Genomic DNA, 12,417 nt, shown 5'->3' on the forward strand with positions numbered 1-12,417 from the left:
GTAATCCAGAGACCTAGGGTAATGCTTTGGATACCCGGGTTCGAATCCCACACAGCAGCTGGTGGAATTTGAATTCAATAAATATCTGGAATTAAAAGTGTAATGAGGACCATGAAACCATTGTCAATTGTCATTTTTAAAATCCCATCAGGTTCACTAATGTCCTTTAGGGAAGGAAATCTGCTGTCCTTACCTGGTCGTGCCTACATGTGACTCCAAACCCACGACAATGTGGTTGACTCTTAAATGTCCTCTGAACAAAGGCAATTAGGGATGGGCAATAAATGCTGGCCTAGCCAGCAACGTCCACATCCCATAAAAATGAATTTTTTTAAAATTATGAATCAGTGTCCTATTGCAGCTGTTTAATTTGATAAAGTATTCCAGATCTAACTTCTTCGTACAGTTTACTATTTTATATACATCAATAAAGTCACCTTTCAATCACCTTCTTTCAAGGCTATAATTTGTCTAGTCTTTCCTCATAACTCAGTCCTTTGATAACAGAGCCTCAAGTTTAGGTCCCTACTCCATTTGGAAATGTGGCTTGTAGGGAGGTTAAAATATCAGCAATATGGTACTTAGCAGATCTATGCTGAACCTGCACTCATGCAATTTTAATAGGCATGCTTCAGGCAGCAGGCAAAGTCCTTAACCCGGGCAGATGAAAACATCATGGAGATTTAAAAAGCGGACTACAATGACATCAATCAGACCCTGATAGTGTTTTAACTTTGCAACGCAAGATTAGTGCCTGGGGTAAGCATCACCAAGTAAATGTGGCGCCATGGGGAGCTGACCCATAAAAGGTCCAAGAAAATCAGAAGTATTTCATTTCCTTATAAGGATAAGGAGCCAAAGCGTTCCTCCAGACCTTTCAAGGAAAAGTTGGGCCTCCCATGCCCCAGGCTTTCACCCTCTCCCAATCGACTTTACTGGCTATGTCCTCCTGCTTCACTCATCCGACTCCTACCAGTCTCACATCACTGACACGAGGTTGAAATGGGAGTTGCACCTGGTGTATTTAAATAAGGCCCTGGGGTTAAAATGGTTATGCCTCACGCTTGCCCCAATTTAAAATCAGGGATTAGGAATAAATCTTGACTGTCTCCCTGTGTCTCAGTGACCAGAACTCATTGTGCATCTTACCAGAGCACTATACAGTTCGAACTTGACTTCCTATGACTTTTACTCCACTATTTTGGTTATATAGTTCAACACTGTATCTGTTATAGTGATTGCTGCCTTGCACTGGTTGGACCAATTAGGGCTGATTTTCCTAATCCTTTCTTGAGATGTGAGGGTTGACAAAAAGGGTATCAGGTAGGTCAATTTCATCCACTTTAAGTTTAGAACATTCTGTCTGCCAGTAGAAATCAATAAACAGCAGGTCCCAGGTCCCAACATAAAAACAAAAAGCTACTGCGGATGCTGGAAATCCAAAACAAAAACAGAATTACCTGGAAAAACTCAGCAGGTCTGGCAGCATCGGTGGAGAAGAAAAGAGTTGACGTTTCGAGTCCAACATGACCCTTCAACAGAACTGAAGTATAGTTGGGAGAGGGGTGAAATATAAGCTGGTTTAAGGTGGGGGGCGGGGGGAGAGAGGTTGAGGGTGGGGTGGTTGTGGGGACAAGCAAGCAGTGATAGGAGCAGATAATCAAAAGATGTCACAGACAAAAGGATCAAAGAGGTGTTGAAGGTGGTGATATTATCTAAGAAAAGTGCTAATCAAGAATGGATGGCAGGACACTCAAGGTACAGCTCTAGTGGGGGTGGGGTGGAAAGACTGACAAGGTATTAGTTGTAGATTTTAAAATAATGGAAATAGGTGGGAAAAGAAGAATCTATATACATTATTGAAAAAAAAAACAAACAAAAGGGAGGGGGAAGAAACGGGGTGGGGATGGGGGGAGGGGGAGTTTAAGATCTAAAGTTGTTGAATTCAATATTCAGCCCGGAAGGCTGTAAAGTGCCTAGTCAGAAGATGAGGTGCTGTTCCTCCAGTTTGCGTTGGGCTTCACTGGAACAATGCAGCAAGCCAAGACCACCTATGGCACCTCCCCATGCCCACGCAGAAGATGCAACACCTGCCCCTTCACTTCCTCTCTCCTCACCGTCCAAGGGCCCAAACACTCCTTTCAAGTGAAGCAGCATTTCACTTGCATTTCCCCTAACTTAGTCTACTGCATTCGTTGCTCCCAATGCGGTCTCCTCTACATTGGAGAGACCAAACGCAAACTGGGCGACCGCTTTGCAGAACACCTGCGGTCTGTCCGCAAGAAAGACCCAAACCTCCCTGTCGCTTGCCATTTTAACACTCCACCCTGCTCTCTTGCCCACATGTCTGACCCCCACTGGTAACTCAATCATGGACGCAAATTAGAAAATGATCGAAGAATGCAGAACTCTCCATGTTCAGTGGCAAGAATGTTGTTTGTCTTGCCTGTATCTGGAGTCACCACATTATTTCATTAAAACAACATCAAAGCATTTACAAAATTCATAGAGGATACTGGATGGGACCTATGAAATGCTGTCAATTCATTTTAAAACAATCAGAAATGTTTTTTAAATACAACTGAAGGTCGCATCATCAGATTTGGCTTTTGCAAGTTATCACCTCGGGCAGAATATTGCCGTCGGCGTGCGGGAGTGGACCCGACATGCCGACACGTAAAATGACGCACAATGACGTCGGCTGTGCATCCTGACATCATCGCGTGTCATTTCGATATTTTGTTCGGCGGGCACGCACTCGAGGCAGCTGCACGCCCGCCGAATTGTCAACAGCCTATTAAGGCCATTAAAAAAGCAATTAAAGTTGTTAACAACACTGCCCATCCAACCTTAAGCTTGGTGGGCAGGCGAAGAGCCCAAGCAGCCTTCGCGTTTTTCAGGAAACCTCATCCACGGAAGCTTGTATAAAATAAATAAATTTTCTTGACTTCACAAACATGTCCCAGCTCATGTGACACTGTCACATGAGGGGACACATTTAAATAATTTTTTACTTTATTATTTAAAAACTTTTATTATCTACTTAATCCCCCTGAGGCAGCTCCGTGCGCGAAGGAGCACAGGTCCCGACTCTCCCTCCTCCCCCTGCCTGCACAGGTAGCGCTGAGCACTACAGAACGCATATTACGCTGGACGGGCCTTAATTGGCCCACCCACGTAAAATAGCGGCACACAGCCAGTCACGGGCAGCGATCGGCTCCACGCCCTCCCCCCGCCCGCTCCTGCCCAGCCTGCCTGACATAGATAAGATTCAGCCCCTTGCTTCTGGTTGAATCCCATCAAGCGTTTCTCAAATAACTTTTTATAGATGAAAATGTTGATAGGATGTGTTTGTTCCCAAGCATGAATGTAATAAGGGCAGCAGATAAATAACTTCACACAAGTAAACAAATCATGAGCAGTTAAGGCAACCAGAGCATTCCAAGAATATCAAACATCCACTGAGACCATTCATAAAATATGAATTGACTTGATATCAAGTTCCTCAGAGATATCAATTTCTTGAACCTCACAGACTTCATATATTTTGTTGAAATTCTCTTTGAGTATTTATCAAGTGCTTGGAGTTATTGACAAACCATAGGTGAAAATTACACAATTTTAAAAAAATTATTTGGTAAAGGGATTGATGAAATCACTTTTTCTCATGCCTGTGTTTCTAACATTAGATGTTGGTTTGACTTACATAGTACTCTCTTACCATCTATTGGTAGGAACACAGTACTGCTGGAAATGTTTTAATTTCCTCAAATGCATTAGGAAGGTAATGTTCCTAAGTTTCCCCGAGGCTAGTGACACTGAAGTCCAGATATGCCAAGTCCTATTTGTCTGCCCCAAACATGATCCATGAAATCAAAGAATGCAGGACTGGGAAATACACAAACCAGAAATTTCTGCAGTCCTAGCCCATCTAGTAACCAGCAACCTAGATTTTGGGAAAAACCTGGCATCTAGGTTGCTGGTTACTAGGTGGAGGCATCGAGACCATCCTTCTTTCTTTTATAGTTCATTCTAAAGACAGCTGATGAAGTGCACTTTTTCATTTTTTTCATTTCTGTTTGGCCAGTGGCACCAGATGAACAGTGAGCAACTTGAGGTCACTGTGTGTACAATGCCATCCCTTAGCCCCTTTAATGAATGACCAAGGTGTAGTCCTAGTGTCACTGGCACCTATTATTTGCATTCTATTTAGGTGATCTCCTGACCATTCTGACAATGTCAGAAGCAGAAGTCACCTCACCCGCTCAGCTGCAGAAACAGAGCTGAGGATCTTTAGCATCCTTTCTTTCAGTCAGAGTGATATGTTTCCAAGTCAGGATGGTCCGTGACTTGGACGGGAACTTGAAGGTGATGATGATCATATGTGCCTGCTGCCTTTGTCCTTCCAGGTGGATTTGAGAGGTGCAGTTGAAGAAGTTCTATGATTTCCTGCTCATTCCTTTGTCCTCTATTATTCAACTAGTTCTTCACACAAAAATAATTTGTAATTGCCAGGCATAGTAATTAGTTTAAATCAGTTGTGTAACTAAGTTTTGGGTCATTTTCCGCCTCTTTATTTTTGTTCGCGTCCTAGTTCTCAGCATTAATTCTCCATTAAATGTGTATCAACTGGCATATACCCTTCTCCCAAGGAGCCTAAAGTTCCATTTTAATTCATAAGTGCATGTTTTAGGATATTAAACATTAGCACAGCCCTGGATGACTCAATGCTGAACATATCATGTTACTGTTGTCTTACACCTTGTATCTCCAAGAAGTACAGCCGTCAGTGTAGGCCAACACTGTTAGATGGGCACCCAGCTGTCAACTTGGACAAAGAATTAAAAAATAAAAAGTTGCTTCATATTTTAAAAGGCCCAAGTAACAAGTGAAAAAGCAGAAAGAAGCCCCTTTCTCTGTTGATATCAGCTTGGCTATGACACCAAGGTTAATCCCTTCCCTTTCCCCCACAGTTTAAGTTTACCAATAAACAATTAATGGCTGAAGTGAGGTATCAGAAGGTTGTCTAGTGCACATAAATTGTAATCCAATATGAAAGAGAGCTGTCGGGAAAGGCAGGTGGAATATTTGTATTATGTAAGTAGGAGGAAACAGCCCCACTGAGGTGGTTTTTGAGTCAGGGAGGGCAAGGAAAATGTGATTGACTCATGTCAGACCAGCTTGATGACATGTTCCTGCTTCTGTGTGCTTTTCCTGGAGACAGGATCCCAGCACGAAGCCTAACCACCACCACCACCACCGCCCGCCCCCCGCAGTTGGTAATGCGGGCACTTATTACAGCAATTAGCCCCTGTTGTTGAATTGGATTGTAATTTTTCCAACGGCGAGCAGGCCACCCGCTATATCAGGAACCCAGAAAACGAGCTTCACAGCAGGAAGTTTGAGCCACAAACCATATGAGGCCTTTTATTAAGTTATTAAGTTATCAAATCACAATGCTCAGATCTCCCTAGGCAGAAGGCATGTCATTGCAGCCACTTCAAGGAGACTGATGTCTCCGCTAATATAGCTCTTGCTACAAGGTCCAGAGATGGCTGTGTTAAGATATCAGATCAATCTTCCTGGAGGCTGCTTCTTGATTGTCCAATTAAGGGCGACAGTCAGTTCCTACATAAATACTGCTGCACTCCTACTGAAGGCACCTCATGGCACTGTTGACACTCCTGCTACTGAATGGACTTCCTGACATTGGAATCTGACTGCCGTCCCTAATTGGACAATTAAGAAGCTGCCTCCAGGCAGATCGCATCCGATATCCACCTCCAGGTTCTCAACCCTGAATTGAGGCCGCCATTGCAAGTGCAACTCACCTGGCAAAATTCAACCTGCAATCTGGCTCAGAGATTTATTTTCCCGCCTGATTATGGAATAAATCTGCACGCAAATGACTTTAAAAACACAATAAAATTGAAATGTAAATGGAATTTCATATTAGGGTTTGTACTTGGGTGTTTGCTGATTGTCAACTGTTCTACATCAGCTACCACATCACCATTAGCATGATTAAGGAAGGTGAAATTTTATCACATAATAACGATCACTACTTTTGTTGTGTTATTTTTTAAAAGTTACACAGGAAATTACCTCTAACTTAAAATTGTTATTGGAACAAACAATTGCTGAGGCAGAAACCGTTTTCTTTCAGAGGTTAGTTTTGGATTGCTCTAGCACAGATCATGGATCAGGAGGCTTCCTTCTAGCCCATGTAAACGTCAATGATTCCAATGATGCAATAACTTATCATGCAGAAAACTGATGTTCCGTCAGCAGTTTCTGATCATGTATCTTGTTGCAAATGCATAGCATCATAAATATTAGAGCTATTACTGTAACCAATTAAGCAATTTACATAAATTTTAAAGCTTTTTAAATAATTGTTTGTTCTCGGTTGTAGCAGCACCAGCAAGGCTACATATAGCTCCCGAGTGAACTTGGCCACTGCAGTCCTTGTGGTGATGGTGCTCTCACAATGCAATCAGCAAGAAAGAGTGGTGATATATGTCTAACATATACTCAAATCATGTTAAATCTTGTTGCAAATCTTGTTATTCTATTTGCTTAGCTAAAGAGCTAGATTTTATGAGGCTAATTTTTGTGCTACAACACTAGCTCTCCCTTTCTTTGCACAATTGTGCATTTCTGCTGAGTGTGAAGCAGGTGCAGGAGGCTCCCATGGACTCATTTGAAGGGCACTTCATTAGAACTGAACAATGGGTGCAAATGCCACTTCAGGCACAAGTCTGGCATCTGCCTACCTTTTGCCCAAAATAGTTTACCCAATTGTCCACCCTTAAGGAGGTGCTGGGTGGGGACTGCCAAGCGGGCCAACCAGTTGGTTGAAAAAAAAATTGAGAGATTATCGGATCTTCAGGCACCTTGCCTTGTAAAGGATAGATATAACTGAGTCCCCTATGATGTGTGGTGTGAAATCAGGGAATAGAATGAAACACTATGCAGTCATCAGTAAGCATTCCCACCTTGGGATGAAAGAAGGGCATTGATGAAGCAGGTGAAGATGGTTTGGTGTAGGCCACTGCCTTGAGGAGCTCCTGTAGATATATCCTGGACTGAGATGATTGGCCACCAACAACCATAACCAACTTCCTTTGTGCTAAATGTGACTCCAGCCAGTAGAGAGTTTTCCTACTCATCCCCATTGACTTCAATTTTACCAGGACTCCTTGATGTCACACTTAATCAAATGCTGCCTTGATGCCAAGAGCAGTTAGTCTCATTTAATCTGGGGGATTCAGCTCTTTTCTCCATGATTTGACTAAGGCTATGAGTTCTGGAGATGAGTAATCCTGGTGGAACCCAAACCGGGCATCAGTAAGTAGGATATTGGTAAGTAATGTAACAGCACTGTCAATGACACCTTCTAACACTTTACTGATGATTAAGAGTAGATCGATGGGGCAGTAATTGGCCAGTTTAAATTAGTCCTGCTTTTTGTGAGCAGGGCATACCTGGGAAATTTTCCACTTAATCAGATAGATGTCAATGTTGTAGCTGTACTGGAGTAGGTTAGCTAAAGGTGTGGCTAGTGTGGGAGCACAACTCTTCAACATTATAGCCAGGATGCTGTAGTTCACCATGCAGGAATGTGAGTGGGAGCCTGGACTGAAAAGACTGAATTCATGAGGCGTTAAAGTGAGGCTGGAAGATTTGCCTCTAGCTTGTGCTGTGGGGGTGGGGGAAACCTCACTGTGAAAGACAGTTCTAAGATTAAAAGTTCCCAGGCTGAGCAAGGCAAAGAACAGAAGTAAACCCTCACATTGGATCGCTTTGGACTGGTTTGGAGATTGAATGTCTACTTAAAGGACAATGTAAAGCATATCTGTGAAGTGTATTTTTGATTTTATTAAAAGAAAAAGAGGGATGTTATGTTTTGTAGTTTAATGTATATGTTGCCAACAAATACCGTGTTTATTCAATGCTGCTTTTAGTCTTTTGTTGCAGTAAAACTCTTAAAATTGAAAACCTTGTTGTGTCATCCATTTAGCTATAACCTGGAAGTTCAAAATTCTTTTTAAAAATTATCAGTCTCTACAGGGGTCATAACAAACCTTTTCCATCCACCTGAGAGGCCAGATGCAGCCTTGGTTTAATGTCTCAACCAAAAGATGGCACCTCCAGCAACGCAGCACACCTTCAGTACTGTACAGGTATGTAAACTTCAGATTTTTATGCCCAAGTCCTGGAGTGGAACTTGAACCCATGATCTTGCAACTCATAGGTGTGAGTTTTTTATTGTTCTTTCAGTATTTATATGACTGATCCAGTTCAGTTTCTGATCAGTGGTAACCCCCAGGATGCTGATTGTGGGGATTCAGCAATGGCAATGCTATTGAATGTCAAGTGGGGATGGTCAGATTCTCTCTTGTTGGAGATGGTCATTGTCTGGCACTTGTGTGGGATGATTGTTACTTGCCACTTATCAGTCCAAGTGTGAATGTTGTCCAAGTCTTGCTGCATGTGGACACAGACCCCTTCAGTATCTGAGGAGTTGTGAATGATACTGAATGTTGTGCAATCATCAGCAAACATCCCGACTCCTGACCTTACGATGAAAGGAAGGTCATTGATGAAGCAGCTGAAGATGGTTGGTCCAAGAACACTATCCTGAGAAAACATCTTGACTCCTGACCTTACGATGAAAGGAAGGTCATTGATGAAGCAGCTGAAGATGGTTGGGCCTAGAACACTATCCTGAGGAACTCCTGCAGCAATGTCCTGGGACTGAGATGACTGGCCACAAACAAGCAAAACCATCTTTCTTGGCTCTAGGTATGACTTCAACAGTGGAGATTCCCATTGACTTCAATTTTGCCAGGGCTCCTTGATACTACACTCGATCAACTGTAGCCTTGGTGTCAAGAGCTCTCACCTCCCCTCTTGAGCTCGGCCCTTTTGTTTGAACCAAGGCTGTAATGAAGTCAGGAGCTTAGTGGCCCCTGACGGAACCAAGACTGAGCATCAGTGAGCAGGTTATTTCTGTGTAGGTGCCACATGACAGCACTGTCAAGGACACCTCCCATCACTTTGCTGATGTTCAAGAGGAGGCTGATGGGGTGGTAATTAGCTGCATTTGATTTTTCTTATTCGTTTACATGATGTGGGCATCATTGGCTAGGGCAACATTTATTGCCCATCCCTAATTGCCCTTGAGAAGGTGGTGATGAGCTGCCTTCTTGAACCCCTGCAGTCCCTATGTTGTAGGTACACCCATAGTGCTGTTAGGGAGGGAGTTCCAGGGTTTCGACCCAGCGACAGTGAAGGAATGGTGATATATAAGTCAGGATGGTGAGTGGTTTGTGGGGGGAACTGCCAGGTGGTGGTGTTCCCATGTATCTGTTGCCCTTGTTCTTCTAGATGGTGGCAATCGTGAGTTTAGAAGGTGCTGCCTAAGGAATCTTGGTGAATTTCTGCAGTGCATCTTGTAGATGGTACACACTGCTGCCACTGTGCAGCAGTGGTGGAGGGAGTAAATGTTTGTGGATGTGGTGCCAATCAAGCGGGCTGCTTTATCCTGGATGGGGTCAAGCTTCTTGAGTGTTATTAGAGGGACACTCATCCAGGCAAGTGGAAAGAATTCCATCACACTCCTGTCTTGTGCCTTGTAGTTGGTGGACAGGCTCTGGGGAATCAGGAGATGAGTTACTCGTCACATGATTCCTAAGTCCCTGACCTGCTCTTGTAGCCATAGTATTTATATGGCTAGTCCAGTTCCGTTCCTGGCCAATGGTAACCCCCAGGATGTTGATAGTGGGGGATTCAGCAGTGGTAATGCCATTGAATGTCAAGGGTGGTTGGTTAGATTCTCTCTTATTGGAGCTGGTCATTGCCTGGCACTTGTGTGGCACAAATGTTACTTGCCACTTGTCAGCCCAAGCCCAGATATTGTCCAGGTCTTGCTGCATTTGGACATGGACTGCTTCAATATCTGTGGAGTCGTGAATGGTGCTGGACATTGTGCAATCATCAGCGAACATCCCCACTTCTGACCTTATGATGGAAGGAAGGTCATTCACGAAGCAGCTGAAGATGGTTAGGCCTAGGACACTACCCTGAGGAACTCCTGCAGTGATGTCCTGGAAATGAGATGATTGACTTTCAACAACCACAACCATCTTCCTTTGTGCTAAGTATGACAACCAGCGGAGAGTTTTCCCCCGATTCCCATTGACTCCAGTTTTGCTAGGGCTCCTTGATGCCACACTTGGTCAACTGCTGCCTTGATGTCGAGGGAGGTCACTCTCACCTCACCTCAGGAGTTCAGCTCTTTTGTCCATGTTTGAACCAAGGCTGTAATGAGGTCAGAAGTTGAGTGGTCTTGGCAGAACCCAAACTGGGCACCAGTGAGCAGGTTATTGCTAAGCAAGTGCTGCTTCATAGCACTGTTGATAACCCCTTCCATCACTTTACTGATGATCGAGAGTTGATTGATGGGGTGGTAATTGGCCGGGTTGGATTTGTCCTGCTTTTTGTGTACAGGACATACCTGGGCAATTTTCACATTGCTGGGTAGATGCCAGTGTTGTAGCTGTACTGGAACATCGTGGCTAGGGGCACAACCAGTTCTAGAGATCAAGTCACAGAATCACACAGTGCAGAAGAGGCCTTTCAGCTCAACGGGCCTGCACCGACATGTGAGAAACACCTGACCTATCTACCTAATCTCATTTACCAGCACTTGACCCATAGCCTTGAATGTTATGACGTACCAAGTGCTCATCCAGGTACTTTTTAAAGGATGTGAGGCAACCCGCCTCCACCACCCTCCCAGGCAGCGCATTCCAGACTGCCACCACCCTCTGGGGAAAAAAGTTTTCCTCACATCCACCCTAAACCTCCTGCCCCTCACCTTGAACTTATGTCCCCTCGTGACTGACCCTTCAACTAAGGGGAACAGTTGCTCCCTATCCACCCTGTGCATGCCCCTCATAATCTTGTACACCTCGATCAGGTTGCCCCTCAGTCTTCTCTGCTCCAACGAAAACAACCCAAGTCTATCCATCCTCTCTTCATAACTTAAATGTTTCATCCCAGGCAACATCCTGGTGAATCTCCTCTGCACCTCTTCCAGTGCAATCACATCCTTCCTATAATGTGGCGACCAGAACTGCACACAGTACTCCGGCTGTGGCCTCACCAAGGTTCTATATAACTCCAATATGATCTCCCTACTTTTGTAATCTATGCCTCGATTGATAAAGGCAAGTGTCCCATATGCCTTTTTCACCACCCCACTAACATGCCCCTCCGCCTTCAGAAATCTATGGACACACACGCCAAGGTTCCTTTGTTCCTCAGAACTTCCTAGTGTCATGCCGTTCATTGAATACTTCTTTGTCAAATTACTCCTTCCAAAGTGTATCACCTCACACTTTTCAGAGTTAAATTCCATTTGCCACTTATCTGCCCATTTGACCATCCTGTCTATATCTTCCTGCAACCCAAGACACTCAACCTCACTGTTAACCACCCAGCCAATCTTTGTGTCATCCGCAAACTTACTAATCCTACCCCCCACATAGTCATCTATGTCGTTTATATTAATGATGAATAATAGGGGACCCAGCACAGATCCCTGTGGTACGCCACTGGACACTGACTTCCAGTCACTAAAGCATCCTTCTGTCATCAGTACTTTTGCCAGGATCTAAGAAGGAGACTGCAGTATATCATCCACTTGGCATTTCTGGCTGAAGATGGTTTCAAATGCTTTAGCCTTGTCTTCTGCATTTATATGCTGGATTCCCCCATCATTGAGAATGGAGATACTTGTTGAGTGTCCTCCTCCTGTTAGTTTTTTAATTCTCCACCACCATTCACAACTGGATGTGGCAGGACTGCAGAGCTTTGATCTAATCCATTGGCTGTGGGATTGCTTAGCATGCTGCTTCTGCTGTTTGTCATGCAAGTAGTCCTATGTTGTAGCTTGACCAGGTTGACATCTCATTTTTAGATATGACTGGTGCTGCTGCTGGCATGATGTCCTGTAATCTTCAATGAACCAGGGTTGATCCCTTGGCTTGACGGTAATGGTAGAGTGAGCTTGGCCATTAGATTACGGATTGTGGATGAATACAATTCTGTTACCAACTTAGCCATGGCTGACACTCACAAAACATAAGATGTGTCGGGCTGTTAGTGAATAGGAAGATGTGCTTGAGGTTATTGATATCGCTCGTGAATAATTTGATCACATAGAACCCAGGCAGAAAGAGGCCTTCTGCATTATAGCCCCCCTCCTTCTTCCTGGTGCTTTTGCTCCTCCTCCTCTGATAGACGGTAGCAAGGGTTCTTCATAATGGCCAGGTTGTGCTGCATGCTACTGCAAATCTTGATACCTATTCAGCTGAGTACTGCAGGGTTCCTCCAGAGCAGTCCAGG

The 12,417-nt window shown here is 44.2% G+C and overlaps 1 protein-coding gene across 5 annotated transcripts in view; it reads right to left on the reverse strand.

Annotated features, from left to right (window-relative positions):
• LOC144680530 (V-type proton ATPase subunit C 1-A-like) overlaps positions 1–12,417 on the reverse strand; it is a 112,258-nt gene that overhangs the window by 1,401 nt on the left and 98,440 nt on the right. The gene's annotated exons all lie outside the window — the stretch shown is intronic.

Source organism: Cetorhinus maximus, chromosome 5 (genome assembly GCF_964194155.1).
Source record: "Cetorhinus maximus chromosome 5, sCetMax3.hap1.1, whole genome shotgun sequence".
NCBI lineage: Eukaryota > Metazoa > Chordata > Chondrichthyes > Lamniformes > Cetorhinidae > Cetorhinus > Cetorhinus maximus.